The sequence below is a fragment of the Neodiprion lecontei genome, chromosome 4 (genome assembly GCF_021901455.1).
Source record: "Neodiprion lecontei isolate iyNeoLeco1 chromosome 4, iyNeoLeco1.1, whole genome shotgun sequence".
NCBI classification, from domain to species: domain Eukaryota; kingdom Metazoa; phylum Arthropoda; class Insecta; order Hymenoptera; family Diprionidae; genus Neodiprion; species Neodiprion lecontei.
Window position 1 is genome coordinate 13,799,275 of NC_060263.1, and position 16,760 is coordinate 13,816,034.

At 41.3% G+C, this 16,760-nt stretch overlaps 1 protein-coding gene across 1 annotated transcript in view; it reads left to right on the top strand.

Annotated features, from left to right (window-relative positions):
• LOC107226033 overlaps positions 1 to 16,760 on the top strand; it is a 122,575-nt gene that overhangs the window by 53,199 nt on the left and 52,616 nt on the right. The window lies entirely within an intron of this gene.

Here is a 16,760-nt window from a genome sequence, read left to right on the forward strand (position 1 = left end):
GTGATGACTAAAAACTATTATGACTTCAGTCCGGTTATTTAATAGCCATACAATAATATTCGTTTTAAAATAGATGCTAGAGATTTCTTCAACGTAATGTTAATATAAACTTGCAGTAACTTGACGTTTTCACTAACAAGGTGATATCACACTAAGTATATCGCAGGTTTGGATGAGCTTTAGATACGTTGCTTTGGAGTAAAAAAAAATGGAATAAATTGCGCCAGTTTTGAAAAATCCGAGATTGAAAAGTAATTTTCACGGCTTGCATGAAGCACCGAGTAGTATCAAAATGGCCACCGAAATTGAACGTGAATCCATTGGACAAAATAAATTTTAACCTTTCGCATGACACCCGTCATACCGTCAAAAAGCTAGGAGTATTCCGATCTATCTTTTTTAACGTTAGGTTGGTAGCAGTTCATTGCACGCGGTAGGCAGTTTTGTCTTGTGCAAGATCGCTGCATGTATTGACGCATACGCATTTGACCTGTCCTTTTCACCATAAATTCACGGTAAAGCACGATCCTATACTGAAAAGTTGCAATGTTGAAGGAGTATTACATAAAAAGTTTGAGGGGTTATTTTATTATAACGTGCGTCGGAACAGGCTAATTTTCTAAATTTATTTGGAAAAAACGACTGGCGCAATACTGATAACTTTTTGCTATGAATTTAAGTACACATTGAGGAATGTGTTCAAAGAGTTTATTTAGAAAAGAAAAAAATTTAAGTAAGATGACTCCGGGCCTTTCAATGACATGACCCGCGGTCGGTCCGTATGCATGACACCAAGTGTCAGTGGAACGAGACACAAAAAAGGATATGCTCATTAACTATATCGTGTTTGATTTCGGCTGACGGAGCTTTACTTCTCTATAGTGAGGAAAAAGGCAACTCAATCTTGATCAAAGTTTTTGCTTGGATATACGTTTCATTATTACAGTAAACTCCCGTTTATCCGAAATCCGCTTTATCTGAACAAACTTTGTCGGATGCACCTACCCCACCCGCACCCACCGAATACCATCGCGACCGATTACTTATTTTCTCGTATTTTTTCTGTATCAACGCAAAATGACCAAGCTTTGTTATTCAGCATTCAAAAACTGTTTAACCTGTCAACACAAATTGTTTAGTCAAAAACATACAGGCTTATTCACAACCATATCAATAGCATTCTACGTACGCACATTTTACGATCATATTTCGCGGTATTGATGCAATGCGGGGTGTTTCACGCGGGAATTCGGTTTATCCGAAATTTTCGTTATCCGAACCGTCTTCCGTCCCGATCATTTCAAATAAACGGGAGTTTACTGTATTGAGAGATGTTTGGAGAGATAAATGTAGATAGTGGATTATCGACGGAGAATCCCGAAGAATGGACTGGAGTGAATAAGTCGGACGATAATGAGGATAAATTATAATTAACCCCTCACGGAAAAAAAGTCCCAAATTGGATGTCAATTCGTGACCCTAACTTTTTTCTTATGGAAGATTATCTATGAGTTAGAAGTACAAATTTACACCCCAGTTGGGGTATTTTCCGTGAGGGACAAAACAATGATATAATGTGATTTGTTCGCTACAGCGCTACGGTATGTATCGCTAGAGATTTGTACAACAACTGAGATTTGGCACAATCGGGAGAGTACATAGATGATATACAGATATAATTTTGCGAGAGTGCACGATATATGCATGCATATAACCAGATAATTTGTTCGAGAAGCGTCACGGGCAAGCGGCAGTAGTATAGCAATAGGTGTCCTAGGTACAAACAACTTCTTTACCGACCAAGCCGCTCCGCGCACCCCAGACGCAAACTCTTGAAGGCTGCCCCCACTCTCGTCAGATAAAACGTGCTCTGCCGTACCGACTTGAGGTCAAAAACGTGCAACCTTACTGACAGTTGTATCGGTCGACGGTGAAAAATCGCACTGCCTTACCAACAATTCTTATCGGTCGACGGGCAAAATCGTGCTGTTTTACCGACCGAAGGTCAGAGTCTCCATGTAGTGCTCGTCTGCCTGTGGTAGAGGGCGCAGCGAATGGCGTGAACTTTTTTACTAACCTTGATGTCGGTTACCCGTCCCGCATTCTTTTCCCACGATAGGATTGTTGATGTGTAACATCAACCACCCCCACATTCTTTTCCCACATTATCAACCACGTGATATTCCAAAATTAATAGTTCTGAGAATTGTTTTTTATCCACTCGGATATCGCTGATGTGTAACATCAGCCACCTCACATTTCTTTCCCACGTTATCAACCACGCGAAATTCCAAAGTTAATGGTTCTGAGAATTGTTTTTCACTTACTCGGATGCTGGTTTGATATCAACCACGTGACATTTTTTTGGCTTGTAACTGTCATGTGAACTCAACGATGGATTTTGAACGGGTTCAGTCAAGACCAGAGTGCAAGGTCGACCGATTGCCGCGGTACATTCAGAGCCATGGATCAGCGGTGTTGAGTTACTATCGCTCTGGAAATGCTGAAAGGTGCGCGCGCATACACAAACATACGTATTCGATATCAACCACGTGACATTCCTTACCCTCCACCAAATTTCAAATTATGTGGTGGGGGAACGTTATATAAGTCAAAAGTGAAAACTTCATCGCCAGTCTGAAGCTGTTCTTCTTGCAAATGAGAAGTGCTTTGGAACAACAACGTGAATTGAAGAAACGACTAGAACTGCTTATCAAGAATATTGGAGAAGTAAAACATTTGCTGAAAATCAGATCTGACCTCAATCAACTCACAAGAGATTTTGAGCACATACAACCCGACAGTAACGATCATGGACTTTTCAAAATTAAACGAAGTCGCTCGCCTGGAGACACTTCTGCCCTTGTAGAAGCTTTCGGACCTCGAAGTATACTTCGAATACCGAGTCAGTGGCGTTTGTCGGGTTAAAACGGAATTTGGTGATAAAATCGTTCTGGACTTAGGGGACTCTTTGACGATTTTTCTACCGACCCGACTGACCAAGGCCCTCCAAGAAGATGAAGATTTGTTCCAGAAGGTGACGACGGCCAGTAACGAGAAACGGTTGCATCTACGCTATCTTGGTGGACCCTACGGTCAACTTGAATTCGTATACGTATAATCTAAGTATCACGTTCAAATATCCAGTGTCCTGTGGAAGTCTTACGTTCAATTAACAAAAAAAAAAAAAAAAAAAGATCGAAATTATGAATATTTTTTCATTTATCGCCTAACCATCTTGTATACCTTTAATCCTACGTACGTTTTGTACCTTGTAATTGTATTTAGAATGAAGTCTTGAAATCTAATAAAATGACCGTTCTTGTAGACGCTTTTGCGCAGTAACACAAATCGTACACCCTCGCCATCCGAACAGTATGATGATTTTTTAGCCAATTTTGAAGTATCAAAACGTTTTGTGCTGCACAGAATGCGTTAGGTATTGTATGAACGTCGCATCTTAAAGACACAGCTGAACTTTTTTGCAAGGTTTAAAGCGACGGACAGTCAAAGTCCAGCATATCGACGATTTGAACTTTCGGGACAATTTTAAGCAACCAATCTCGTTTTTCTTCTCCTCTTACGTACACGGTTTCAGCTTTGCACAGCCTGTCTTCAATGGTCCACTCAATTTTCTCAAACGGTATGGTTCCACAGCTCCAAGATTAACCTTGAGAATCGCGTTCTAACCAAGAATTTTGACTTTTGTGTTTGACGTCCAGACAATCCCATTCGTGAGGAGGCTTAAAGAAAAACATTGATGGAGTTGCTTCTGAATAGATTGAAGTTATGGCCAATTCTTTTAATGTGAAGGTATTGTTGAAAGGTCTACGAAAGCCTTGTATGTCAACGATAAGCTCCATCTTTGAACTGTGCGAGATGGTGGGAACGGGTCAGCTTTTATACCAACTTTTTCACTCAACCACTGAGCGGGTTGTATTCGACAATACGATTGTGAACAATCAAGAAGTACGCCGATGTTATAGTGGGAAAATTGACTTCAGCTTCAAATTCAAGACGGATGTCGACAGGTCCGTACTTCAAAGATTCGTTTTGTTTTGAACAGTCAACAACGAATACGGGGACGTCTCGAAGAAATTCACTCTTTGTCAGCAACGGCTCGTGGTTCTTGTCGTAGTAGGTAGCTTGGAAGTTTGTGTACATCTCGTACAGGAGCGCGTACAGATTACGACTTATGTTGAGGTTCAGGATACCGTACGGATAAGATTGAGACTTTAAAAATAGCTTGACGTCCGTGATATTGCAATGATCGGAATAACTTGCGTTCTTGCCGGTCTTGTTCTTTCTACTTGTTTGGAAACCCAAAATGACGTGACGAGGTTTGTCAAGCTGAGTGGAAGTTTTCACAGTCCAAACGTGTTTCGATGTTGTGGGAAGTAAGGGATATCCGTACAATTCCCAACTGCGAAAGCTCATCGAAATAGGTGGATCTTTCGGAATGAAATTAGGTGGGTCAACTTTTTTCTGATCCGCGAGTTTCAAATACGTTATTAGCCATTCCACTGCATTGATCGTGATTTTGAATTCCTCCTCTTGAGTCTGTATGATAGCGTTGACGTCAGTTTTTGATCTCGTCAAAATTAACTTATGTTTAGCGTAGACAACGATCTTGCGATAGTCCTTAGCGAAACCCAATATCACGCTAAGCGGTATCAGTACGTCAGAATTACCCTCGGCATCGGTTAATTTTTTCTTCTCTTCTACATCAAGCCATCCAGCGTTCTCCATTAGCCAAGCCTGACCAGGGTGCAAAGAAGCGTAACCCTTCATGAGACTTGGCAAGCCAACGTTCTTGCCTCTATAAATCTCAACTGCATTAATTTCGTAGCAAATTCCTTCGAACAAATGACAGATCGCGTTGTTTACGAGCTGTGTGTTTACAGTAGCTGTACCATCAGGTTTGAGGAGTCGTCCATGGATATGTACCGAACTTTTGTTGGGTAATATGCATAAATCCTGATGCTGAACGGTGATTCGAATTTCATCGCTGTTGTTGAAAGTTGACGAGGCGTGAGGTTTGTGAGCGTAAATCTCGTAATGCGCAACGGATTCGTCAAAGACCACTGGTGTTTGGATGTTTAAGATTTCTTCCTCCATGGAACGTAGCGAATAATAAAACAGCAAAATCCGATTTTCAGTTGTCGGATATCCCTCCTTCAAAAGTGGTCAGTTTCAGACCCAGAGCTATCAGGAACTCTACGTTTCGAGGTGTTAACTGTTCAAGAATCGATCGATGACTGACACGGTCGGGGCATGCCGACTTACTGATATACCTACTCTTTGACAGTCTGTTATATGTATACAATTCCCATCGTTTATTGCAATTTGATATCTAGTCTCACAGTAATAACATCTCCACGAAAATTAACCATGTCTCCGTCTTGATCCACTAACCGGAGCTGAACGCGATCTATGGTCCTGACGGTGATCGGAAGGTAATTGACGTGCGACGGTACTTCCACGATCTCATATCCTGGTGGGTTAGTCGGGAAAGACTCGTGAATAGTGTGTACTTTGTGTCCATTGACGTAGGTGCCCGTTGTAATGCTACACTCGACTCGCAACGCGTTAACCTTGAGGATAGTTACAGTCACATCTGATTCGTGAGTTTGATCAACCTCCAATACACGTGGTGTGAATCCCAAAAGTTGAGCGATGAAATCATTCGGCTCAAAGGTAATCGTGTGGTAGCATGTGATTTCGCGGCGTAATGTATTATTGTTAGGTGTGATGGCGAGCCTGATATCTGTATTTCTTAGCACGTTTTGAAGATACTTCTTTATGTCGTTGATCTCGTAGCTGCCGGTAGGTATGGTGATCGCTTTATCAGTTACGTAAATTTTATTGTGACCGACATCAGTGTTGGGAATCAAATTAAAGGTTAACAATTCTACCAAGCCAAGAGCATAACTTTTATCACGAGCAAGTTTGATCGGTCGGAAATATTGTTTTTCGAGAATAGAAGAGGTTCCCGAAATAGTAAACGTCAACGAATCATCTATGACTGCGAGTGGTAGACTGACTTTGATGAATCATGCACCATGTTCTATATAGCTCACCACTTAGAAATTTCAGACACAATTGTCCGCATTCAAATGTTTCATAATCCTGGTACCGTTCATAATTGTATTTAACACTACCATCGCCGAGGTATTTTATGCGGTCTGAGGGTGGTTGAAGGTCGCCGAAATTGTCAAAGTAATCGATATTATTGTCGGGTTTCTTGTATGCAACCCAGTGTGTTCCCGGACCGTCGTTGTCGTCAAGGTTAATTATAGCTGACTCGTTTTTTCGTGGACCGTTTTCGAGCATTTCGATTCGCATGAAAACACCGCGGAAATGCGGAAGCTTAAAGATTTTTGCATATACCAACAAGTCACAATCAGTCAACGCTCGACACGGTAGCATCGGATCTAGTTTTTTAAAAGATGGAGACCAAGACCTATTTTGTATGGTTTCATATGAAGCCCTTTGCCCAACGCGATAGGTTCCATAGTTTTGTTGTGTCGTTTGCTCTCTCCCGGTTCTCGTCTGGCAGCACTTGCATCGTTCACAGCTTTTCCTATACCTGCCGCACCACCGGCTGACGCGCCTGTAGCACCAAGTCCAGCGAAAATAGGAATCAGAAACGGTAGAAAACCACCGACTTTTGAAGGTTTAAAGGTACTTATAGGACGCGGGGTGTTCGCACTATACATACACCGCCCGCTTTTTGAACGGCGTTCTCAGCTCCCTTCAGCGCAGATTCGATCGCTACTTTCGCATCGTTGCTTGGAACCATGGAACGTTTTGCAGTATTGATAATTTTTGTCAAGGTCGCATTTTTTGATTTTCGAATTCCCATTCCGAGTTCCAATTTTACTTTTATTGTATTAGCTATTGCCCAAGCGGCTGTCCTCTCACCCAAATTTGTGTCCTTTGCGAGAACTTGTTTCCAAGCTTTCTCAGCCAACACCCTATCAGCCTCATTTATAACTTCAAGATTTTCACGATTCTGCAAGTAAGCAATGTCGTGGTCCTTGCAAGCTGCGTCGAGAAGATTGATTCCCGAATCACCCCGCGCGAGTCGCTTTGTTAATTTTGTACCAGGCCCACAGTACTGATAACCAGATACATGCAATTCGATTGGAAGGCTGTTGATGATTTTATTCACCAGACCCTTGCCACGATTTTGCCGCCTGCTGCTTTGTTTACCTCCGTACGCGATCATGTTCGCGCGTTGACTGAAGAAAAGTGCTTTAAAACGGGGTATTTATAGCAAATCCGATCAGTCATGTCCGAGATGCGGTTTGAGAAACAACCAATCAAGCTTCCCGTGATGAAGTTTGACAAACTTTCGGAGCAAAATGTCAAAAGGCACAAACGGCACGGTAAATTACTCCCAAATAGTGTACGTGCGATATTCTGTGGACCGTCGAATTGTGGTAAAACTAATGCGTTGCTCACACTTATAACCCATCCCAATGGACTCAGATTTGAAAATATCTACACCTACTCAAAATCTCCCGACCAACCTAAATACCAGTTGTTGAAGCAATTGTTGGACCATGTTGAGAATACGGAGTATTTTGCGTTTACCGAGCGTGAGCAAGTGATTACACCGGAAGAAGCACGGCCCATCTCAATAATCATATTTGACGATGTAGCGTGCGAGAAGCAGGACAATATTAGGGCCTACTTTTGCATGGGTAGACATCACTACGTTGACTGTTTCTATCTCTGTCAGACGTACACGCGAATTTCCAAACATCTGGTGCGCGACAACGTAAACTTACTCATGTTATCCAAACAAGACGATATGAACCTGAGCCACGTATACAACGCCCATGTAAACACCGATATGTCTTACACAGAGTTTAAAAGTGTGTGCTCTACATGCTGGAACGGTAAGGAGTACGGGTTTCTGGTGATCGACAATGACAGTGAGCTCAACGAAGGACGATACAGGAGGGGATTCGATTCTTTTGTTAGCGTGGAAAAAAAATAAAATCCAACGTTTTCGAGCGAGGGACGCAGTAGCGTTGCAGACTCAGTTGCGTCAACATGCAGAGCTCTGGAATTTCCAAGTAAAAGAATGTCCTACATCAGATCGCTCAAACAAGTGCTTCGATTCGTCGAAAACACAGATTGCTCAAGTCGGGCAAGGAATCTACGACTCAGAAATTGAGTGATGTTTTCAAACCAGTGATGACTCCGTTGCAAGAACTGGTGAATGTTACAAAAGATACTAAACCTGTAAAACAAGAGGTGGAAGAAATTAAAGAAGAAATATAGCAGATGAAAAATGAAACGAAAAATGAAACTGTCTCGGAAATGGACGATTCCTTTGCTCCGGCAGGAGATGAAACAATCGTAGAAACACCGGTCGAGAAAATCGAGGATGAGTGTTTTGCACTGATGAGAGATGCGAAGACAAAAGTTGAATTGTACAACGTGTACGGTGTACGCAACCTCTCAAACGGACTAATGATTGTGATTCGTTGATATCTTTTGAGAGTGACTACATTAGTATTGACGATACGCATCACCCGAAAAAGAAGGGTTTGCTGGAACTTTTGTTACAAAAGAAGCCTGAAGGTTCTTCTGTGAGCGCCGGAGGTCGGGAAAATTTTGAAAACATAATCCTCACAACGAACGCGCATGAAAATTATTACTCATCCAGAGCGGCTGTTCGAAACGATAACAGTTACGAATTCAAAAATGTCATGGCCTAATTGATGGATTATTCCCCATTACCTCGCCGGAAGGGTAGAGGTCGACTTCCGCAAGCTATGATCACTCCACAAGGTGTTAGAACGGAATACGTTTTCTGGGATGATCCAAACGAGTTAGTGGAGCGTCTTTGTTTACTCCTGGCATCTCAGGCAGCGGAAAATCCGAGTCACAGCAACGAAATAATCTCCATTATCGAAGAGCTACGCGAAGCAGGAATCATTGATCAAGCAGCTTCCATCGTTTTTGCATTCATTACCAAGATGAGCGTCGACGTGTTTGGACGGCATCTGGACAAAAACACGGCCGCGAGCACTCGCGGTCCTCCGGATATCGGATTTCAAATAACAGCGGACGGGCATTACGATATACGGAACAAGAGACTGTGCAATGTCGCAGATCCCGCAGAGCCGAACAATGCTGTAACTTCGAAAATCTTGAGACGAAAATTCATCGTGCTGCGAAAACAAATCGACTCCTCGATCAAATGATCAAAGCTTCAGAGCTTACCACGGAGAAAGCCTTGGATACCTTTTACACAGACTTTAAAACAGGCAGAGACCTGTCGGTTTGAAACGCTGCTAACATTTCTCAATTGAACACCCGAATAAGAGCGTTGGAATATGAACGAGGAAAAGCAAGCACTGGTGACGGAACTTCATCAGCCTGCACGCCGGAATCACCCGCGTCAACGTGTAGACGTGCGCGGCATCGACGAGACGTGGCAGGCAGATCCTGTTAATATGACGTCATACGGTGGACAAAACAAAAGCTACAAGTACATGCTCACAGTCATTGATATCTTTTCAAAGTATGCGTGGGCTATACCGATAAAGAGCGAGTCTGAAGATGATGTTACGAAAGCAATAGAATCGATGCTTGTTCAAGGACGGGTGCCGAAAAATTTACACGTCGACAGAGGAACGGAATTTTACAACTCGAAATTTGAATCGCTTATGACACGTTACGGAATCAAATTTTACTCCACGTACAGTAATTTTAAGGCTTCGACCTGTGAACGTTTCAATCGCACGCTAAAAGATGAAGTGTGGAAACAGTTCAGCATGCAAGGAAGCTACAAGTGGCTCGATATCTTATCTGATTTGGTTTCGGCTTACAACAACGTCAAACACCGAACCATAAGAATGAAACCGTCGGATGTCACCGTTGCAAACGAGAGGCTGTTTTTACACTGGGCGTACGAAGGGATTCGAGCGATACCTACCATATCGGCAAAATTCAAATCCGGCGACAAAGTTCGAATCAGCAAATTCAAAAATGTCTTCGAAAAAGGTTAAACTCACAATTGGACGACTGAAACATCACGATAAGTCGAGTGGAGAATACTCATCCTGTGACGTACAAGCTCAAAGACTACCGAGATCAACCTATCGCTGGTGGTTTCTACGAACAAGAGCTCCTTCAGGTTGAACATCTGGATATCTATCTGGTGGAGAAGGTGCTCAAGAAGCGTAAAGGAAAAATATACGTCAAATGATTATGTTTTGACAATACACACAACAGTTGTATAAACGAATCGGACATGTAACATTTTAATAAATGAATTTTTTGTAAAAACGTATGTGCCTCTTTATTTTATACCCGACACATAACAAATATGCATCTTTATTTTTCAGACAATCGACAGACATATGCATAGTTGTACAATTTTTTATATTTCGGAGCTTTCTTATTTACTATCCTACATAATAATATTTTATACATGATGCCACAGTTATAAATTACGAAGCTAAGGTGTAGGCTTCTAGCCCCACGGAAGCGTGTCGGTTGTGTTTTGAAACACGATCCGCTTGTCGTCATTCCAGCTCAGTGCCACTTTCTGCTGTTCTACGGTGTACTCGTATACCTCGTGCTTTCGACTTAATATCAAATGCTGATTTGTAGACAAATTTTCACGGTTCAAAACACATTCCAAATAATCGTTGAAAGTCATTTTTCTCAACGCTGATCCTTCGACACCTTTGGCACGTTTATTGTCTGTCTCATCTTCCCAGACTCGGAATGCGTACAATTTAGCTCTCAATCCTACAAATCCCAGCATTATTTTTCCGTTATTCTCATCTTCTATCACGCCGAGAACTTTTTTGTTCGCTAGAGGCATTTCATAAACGTTGTCAAGCGATTAATCAGACGTGTCGAATTCATGCAAGTCCTCCTTCATATGTTCGTATATGTCGGGGATGGTAAAATTGCAAATCAAACTGTCGGTATCCGTATACATTAATTTTGCTCGGTTACCGAATTTCTGCTTAATATAATTATAATGAAAATCGAAGATATATGTTTTAGCCAGATCCATGATGGAGAAACCTGCATACAATGGTTTACTCAACTTAACTTTCGTCTTACTCATTTCAACGATAATTATATCATTGTCTAAAACGATGCAGCTGTGAAAATTAGGTTTGGCTATAGTAACTCTAGTACCGTATCGTGCATCCCATTTGGTGATTAGCCTGACATCTCTATACTTCCTAACATTTTCCATTGTTTTGCCAAAAACCGCGTTTATCAGTTTGTAAAAATTTTTCTCGAATTCGTTGTGAGATTTTTTGCGCAAATCGGTATATAAATCTTTGTATTTTTCAAGCCATGGGGTTTGTCTGAATTTGAGAACTCTGTGAATTTTGAGTAATTTTAAGCCTAATTGCAAGCACCGTTTCAAAACGCTATAGTGAACAACGTAGTTTTTCTTGGAAAGTAGCATAGGCGTCAATTGCGGTTGCTCATCGTTCGAGATCAGAGGTATATAGTGCTCTGGACACAGAGGTGAATCCTTAGGAATTTCATGCAGTTCCTCAGGGTATTCCAAATCCACCTCCAGCATGTAACCAAACTCCGCATCGTCCGAGATGGTAAGAACGTCGCATTGTCAGAAGTCTGATACCCATTCGAAGGAACTGTACGGCAGAGCAAAGCTCATAGCAGCTCCGTACAAATTATTAACGTCAAAGTATATGAGATAAGATTCTTCGACCTCAGGATCGAAGTCCTCTCCCATATATCTATTATTGGCCTTTGCGTATCTGTTCGAACACTGTGACACACCACCTCGATTACCTTTTTCGATAAACATAACCATATCTATGTCGGTGAGAAGCTCGAGTTCGATGTCGGTACACTTCAACATAGCGTGAAATGACAGACCGGGCGTAGTGTAATAATGTAACGGATCCAGGTTGTACGTTGTCCAACAGCTCTGTCGAAAGTTTTGAAAAACATTGGCTAGTAAAAACACGTCCGTCTGTAAATACAAGTCCGAATACTCTCCCAAAGTTTGAACGTTAAAAGTTTGCCAAACTTCACATGCATGTGCATAGTCGTCGTCTGATATACCTCGACCATTTAATTTTGAGTAAAATTGTTGTTTGGATGGTAGCCGTCTGTCCTAGAGCTTTTCCCAACTGTCTATGTATTCGTACGGGAACACTCCTTTTCTGGGTAATAACTGAAATTCATCTGAGCTACGATAAAATTTTCGTTTGATTGATTTCTGATCATCACCGAGATACGTTGCTAATTTCTCAAGACTACTAGGCATGAAACGGTATGAATCTACGAATCTAAACTTTATATCTGTCTCCTTGACACATTTTGTAAAAGAAATGTACTTTTCTTTGTTTACGGGTAGAAGCTCAATTGTGCCCTCGAACGATGTAGCCAGTGCTTTGATTAGAAAATGTGAATCGTAACCCGACAGATTGTGGAATATCACTGGGATAGTGTGCGAATTTTGGTACTTCAGATTGTAACCTCGATGAGCAGCACCACGGTGCTTTCCCGTGAAATGGCAGTGATCACGATGTTTCCCGTCTGTGAGTGTAAACGGTTCTTCACAAATGTGACACACTGTTGTCGAATGAAATTCGTTGATTTGATTGAAATTGAGCGGATCCATCGCTACAACAGTTTTGAAATAAACTTCTAACGAATGTGCCAATTCCGCTCACCCATTCACAAACCATTGAATGCAAGTCTCTCCACGATTAATTTTGAATTCTGAAAGCGAATCGTGAAACGCACAATGTAGATAGTAAGCTATACTATACGGAAGATGCTTCTGATAAATTGTTCTTGTACCCGTCTTTTTGAGCGTAGATTCCAGTAAACATTCGAAATCCGCGTAAATGCATAATGGAACGGTATCTTTGTGCTTGAAATTTTCCAATTTCAGTATTTTTTCCTTATCTGTAGGTAGAATAACTTTGGGTTTGTTTAAATTCATGCAATCTACATTGTGTTTTGTCAAACATCTTTCAGAATGAAAGTGAGTCAAACATCTGTCACATAACCAAGTACGACATTTATGCTTAGAAATTTGAGATCTTGTTAATCGAGACAGATTTCGAACACAAGTAAAATGAAAGATTCTATGTTTTTCATAATTTTCCATATCTACATCATCATCGTCATCGTCAGTGATTTCAGTTTCTATCGCTAAAAGATGAATTACAGGTTTGTCAGACTTGTTTCGGCTCAAATAAATGGGTACGATTTCGCTGCGCTTTTGTTTTTTCGTACTATCTATAGCATAAACGTTGATTGAAAGTTCCTTAAGTTTCTCAAATTTTGAAATCTGGTCTAAAGACATTGGAAAATGCAAACCTTCGTATTGTAGCACTGAGCTGAAATACGGATATAAAGTAATTTCACTGGGATTGTTGTTGTCGGTTGGAAACAGAGCCGCGATGACCGACCAAAGAAAGCAATACGAGTCGCTGTTACGGATGTTGACGACAGCCTTCTTATCTTGAATATCTTTGGGTAGTGGTGTGTATGTGAAGACACCGCCTCGTAGTGGCACGTACTTGTTAATGTTGACGGAGAGATTTATAATTTCAAGTAACGACCAGCCTGAATCCTTTTCCTAGAAATCTTTCACCTTTTTCAACAAACGCTCCGTCGCGTTTCCGATGAACCATTCGTTGATATCTGTTGTCCGGAGGATGATTTTATTTCTCGTATTGGAAAATTTGATTTCTTTCACCGTGTGATCATCTTTTCTAATTTCAAATTTACAAGCCAGGATAACGTTGGCTTTCAAGCTCCAGTCTTTTTTTAGAGCGTTTTTTAGTCTTGTCACAGCTAGTACCTTTGCGTCTTCTAGAAATCTCTCCAGATCTTTATGGTACAAATTGACGATGGATCCAGTTCGAATTCTCCACTTGAAAGCTGATTCCAAATCTTCCCAGTGAACTCGATCGCTTCTTCTTATTTTCCGCGTACCTCTACCCGTTTTCTGAAGACGTTTGAATTTTTCCGCGAGTGCTTTGAAGAGTCCGATCATTGTGATAATTCTCGTCTTTTCTCCAATCGATGAAGCCTTTCGAAAAATTTTGTTCAGAAGCCGAATATTTTGACTTCCAAATTTCATCCATTTCTGAATCCCTGTTGTTGATGATGATTTGTCCAATATTTTGTACGCTGATTCCATAATAGCGATCAATCTCAAACACTTCGCGGATTCCATCTTGAGCTTTTTCCTCACGTATAGTTGACAAGTTGAGACTTAATGATCGTTTGCAGTGATGAGCGTCCTTTTTATAGGGCAGCTGTACGTGTGTTTGTGTATGCGCGCGCACCTTTTAGCATTCCCAGAGGGATAGTCACACAACACCGCAGATCCATGGTTCTGAATGTACCGCGGCTATCGGTCGACCTTGCACTCCGGTCTTGACTGAACCCCTTCAAAATTCATCGTTGAGTTCACATGACAGTTACAAGCCAAAAAAATGTCACGTGGTTGATATAAAACCAGAATCCGAGTAAGTGAAAAACAATTCCCAGAACCATTGATTTTGGAATGTCGCGTGGTTGGTAACGTGGGAAAGGAATGTGAGGTGGTTGATGTTACACATCAGCGATATCTGAGTGGATAAAAAACAATTCTCGGAACTATTAATTTTGGAATGTCATGTGGTTGATAATGTGGGAAAAGAATGTGGGGGTGGTTGATGTTACACATTAGCAGTCCTGTCGTGGGAAAAGAATGCGGGACGGGTAACCGACATCCAGGTCGGTAAAAAAGTTCGCGCCCTTCGCTGCGCCCTCTACCGCAGGCAGGCGAGCACCACATGGAGACTCTAACCTTCGGTCGGTAAGACAGCACGACTTTGACCCTCTACCGATAAGAATTGTCGGTACGGCAGAGCACGTTTTATCTGACGAGAGTGGGGGTAACCTTCAAGTTTTGCGTCTGGGGTGCGTGGAGCGGCTCGGTCGGTAAAAAAGGTGTTTGTACTCAGAACCCCGATTGCTATACTAGTAGCGGCCATATTCGACGTAGAGACGTCGGTGAACTTTGCACGCAAGTGTGCATACATAGATGATCGTGTTCCAAAATAACGAATGAAATAACGAGGTAATGGGAACGAGATAAAGCTTTGACTTGAACTGTCTTGATGCCGCTACTGATTCGCTATTTATTGGATAAAATTTCTGTTTCTGCTGCCACATCAGGCAGGTTCTGTTGTCTCAAAACTGTATATATTCTGTTGTATGAGAATTCAATACGGAAAATAATTTTTCTTTTAACACGTAAATAGAAGTTGAATGTGGGTCATATGTCTTTACGACCACTTGTAAACGGAGTGCCTCATACATTTGCCATCGCAAAAAATGTCGGACTGACCAAAAGTATCAGAACCACTGAAGAAGAATATTTTCAAAAATGTGTGTGAGTGTGTGTGTGTGTGTGTGTGTGTGCGCGCGCGCGGGCGGCAATTTTATAGCTATGATTTTGGACACAACGCTCCACCGATTCGGCTAGAATTTAGACAGAGAATCTTTTATCCCAAAACAAGGATTTTTTTTAATGATTTTTCATTCATTCCAACTTCAAGTTTCAAGATGAAGGACGGTTAGGTTCTTAAGAAAATCTCAACTTCGACATACCCTAAGTGGAGGTACCCGAGTAATCGGCGAGAAAAACGGGTAAACTTTGGGAACTTTTATCCCAAAAACTAATGTTTCAATTAGATCCTGGTTTTTTTTTTTATTGGAAAATGTGTACACATTGAGATATGTTTAGCCATTTTATTAAATAAATTCGTTGACTGGAAGCGCCGTTGTTGTGATCAGCGTCAGACGTGTTGTTCGTTGACATGGCTGGTGGTGCAAAGGATTACGGGAAATCGGTTGATCTGAAACATGAAAACGCAACGGATTCTTGGAATATAGAAAGGAGTTCGCCTCATATGATTTTTTGGAAATTTTCTTTTTTTACGGAATTGTGACCGTTTTAATTGAACATTCATTTTTCGTTTGCAATTTTCGACCATTTTAATTGCATAAAAAAGCAATGGTTCAATCAAATGAATAACCCCTACTGCGTGGCGAACGAGAAAAACTATCGAAAAATATTGTATCCAAATTTGGACAAATTCGGACAAGCCGTTTTCGAGATACATCTGGCATCGACTTTGACAACTATGTTTCGAGATAATCGCGTTTGAAAAGTGGATAAAGAAATGACACGCTCGGCCGTTGGGCCGCTGCACGATCTTTCGGTAAACTCTCCTTATAATTTCGGCAATTGCAGAATTTCAACCTGAAATGTTCACATGATATTCTTCGTAGTTCAAACGTTAGAAAAAAAAGAAGTTAAAATTGATTTTTCAAAAAGTGTACTTCAATGCTGTTTCGAAGTTTGTCAGAAAAATTACTCCCGAGATAGAGATATTTTTTACCTTACCGTTAATCAGCAATCCCCAGGTTTTCGATATGGTAATTGTCTGCCGCAGTCTTCACATTTCACGTGTTCACTGATAAACGAAAAAACAGTCTCAAAATTCAGCAAAACGTATTCGATATCGTGTTTCACACTCGGTTCCAAATCGGTTGATTTTAGAATTTTTTCCGGTAGAAGCGCTCACTTTACTGTTATCTTTTTCACATTCATGGCGATTCAACGGACGTTTGTTTTCGGAGGATTGGCTTTACGGATCTTGAACGTCGCTCTATTCCTTCTTGAGAATTTATTTCGCTGGTTCATTTTATCGATTTCA